Raw genomic sequence first — 2,281 nt, 5'->3', positions numbered from 1 at the left:
ATTCCCAAAGAACATGTGGGCATGATTGTTACAGACCATGCGTCTAATATGTTAAAATCTGTTGCGGATACATTCTCTGAAGATAAACATATTGGCTGTGTAGCCCTTGCAATCAATCTCGTTGCGAAAAAATCCATTGAAACTACAAACGCTCTTTCAGAACTGATAGATAAAGTAAAGAAAATAGTTGCCATTTTTCGGAGATCAACAATCGCAACAGAAAAATTGAACAAGCTCCAGATTGAAGATGATGCTAGAAGAACACTTTTGAAAATTACTTCATTTGTGCCTACCAGATGGAACTCGGAGTTTATCAAGGTTAAACCATAGAGGTAACTCTAAGACTAGAAGGTCCCGAAATAACGTGCTCAACTTTTTGGCTCAGCTCTGGTACTCTCTTCGGTCCCAAGCTAATCGATTCACCCCTCGAAACATAGGAAAAACCAATAACGCCTCATTTTATCTGTCAAACTTTCATAGCGAATCAAAACAAACATTGCGTAGTACTAGAATTTCGACTAGAATAGGGTACGTTAATCGTTTGCTTGGGACCAATAGGCTACTAAAGTGGTGAGCCAATTTAAAATCGTTAGTTTCGTATTGATTGTTGGTTAAACGGTTTCCAGAGCTGTACAATTTCATACAGATTATTATGTCGCTCCTTGGAGGGAAAAAGAAATCTGGAGGAAGTCGTCAAGCTACTACCATAGAGGTAACTCTAAGACCAGAAGGTCCCGAAGAAACGAGCTCAACTTTTTGGCTCAGCTCTGGTACTATTTTTGGTCCCAAGCTAATCGATGCACCCCTCGAAACATAGGAAAATCTACAAACCCCTCATTTATTTGTCAAACTTTCATAGCGAATCAAAACAAACATAGTGTAGTACTAGAATTTTGACTAGAATGGGGTACATTAATCGATTCGCTTGGGACCAATAGGCTAGGCAAGTAGTGAGCCAATTTAAAATCGTTAGTTTCGTATTGATTGTTGCTACTACAGCCCCTTAATGAATTAACTGAAGATTTGAGCGGTCAAGATTATGCGACAGTAAGGGTGGTGCTGCATATCATAAACTGTCTGAGCAATTGCATCACTGCTATGAAGCCAGTATCATCGGTTGGAAGAAACCTCCAAGCATCCTTGTTAAGAGAAATCCAATCCCGATTTGAAAGCTACCGAGCCTCGCCTGTTTATGGACCAAGTATGTTTCTGTATCTTCGATTTAAGGATGTCCATTTCAAGAGTGCAGATGAACGCAACGCTGCTACGGAAATAAGCATCTGATGAAGGATCTGATGAAGAAGATTTTGTTGGCGAGGAGCCGCCGATGAAGATCCCTACCGATTATGGGGTATGGAGTTACCACGAAGGCATGGTTCAAAGTTACAACAACCGAAGGGTAACAATGCGAACGCCAGACTCTATTCGCAAGGAAATTGACATATATATGAGGAGTGGAATCGAATCAATGACGTGTGACATTTTTCCGTACTGGGAGCAGCAGCAGAGCAGATTTCCATTTTTATACAAGTGCCTACTGAAGCTTTTGCTAAGGATTGCAACCTCGGTGCCATCAGAGCGTTTGTTTTCAAAAACAGGGTGAATTTTGAGTGAGTCTCGAAGCAGTCTCGATCCTGAAAGAGTCAATCGAATAATTTTTCTTCATAATGTGAATGCTTTTGGTTTTGAAAATGCAAATTAAACGCCGGAAAGCAACAGAGTACTTTCAAAGTGTTACTTCATACGCGAAGTTAACGATTTTCAGAGTTGGTTGGAAATGCTAACATGAAGCTTTATTGTGATGATTTATTAGCTAGAGAATGATCTTTAGAAGAGGGTAGGTGGATAGTTCCGTTAGAGTACGGCAGTATGAAAATTGAATAGAAGTTGAAAATGAGCGAAGGGCCATTAATGCGACAGTTTTTCAAGATAGACGCACATTTTTGCCTAACCCGTACGATGTACGCGGGGACTTGAAGTATGTCTCTATGTCAAGCCTGTGGACTTGGAGACTTCAAGTCCCCGCGTACATCGTACGGGTTAGGCAAAAATGTGCGTCTATCTTGAAAAACTGTCGCATTAATGGCCCTTCGCTCATTTTCAACTTCTATTCAATTTTCATACTGCCGTACTCTAACGGAACTATCCACCTACCCTCTTCTAAAGATCATTCTCTAGCTAATAAATCATCACACTAAAGCTTCATGTTAGCATTTCCAACCAACTCTGAACAGAGTACTTTTAAAGGGTATTTTTTTTTTTAAATTATTATCGGATATTG

At 40.1% G+C, this 2,281-nt stretch overlaps 1 pseudogene; it reads left to right on the top strand.

Annotated features, from left to right (window-relative positions):
• The first annotated feature begins 993 nt into the window (after positions 1 to 993).
• Positions 994 to 1,702, top strand: LOC135699217 (uncharacterized; annotated as a pseudogene).
• Positions 1,703 to 2,281: the final 579 nt, after the last annotated feature.

Source organism: Ochlerotatus camptorhynchus, unplaced genomic scaffold (genome assembly GCF_037179485.1).
Source record: "Ochlerotatus camptorhynchus isolate MF236.1 unplaced genomic scaffold, CSIRO-AGI_Acam_v1.1 ptg000010l, whole genome shotgun sequence".
NCBI lineage: Eukaryota > Metazoa > Arthropoda > Insecta > Diptera > Culicidae > Ochlerotatus > Ochlerotatus camptorhynchus.
The sequence above is the reverse complement of the archived record's forward strand: the minus strand, read 5'-3'. Positions and strand labels throughout refer to the sequence as shown.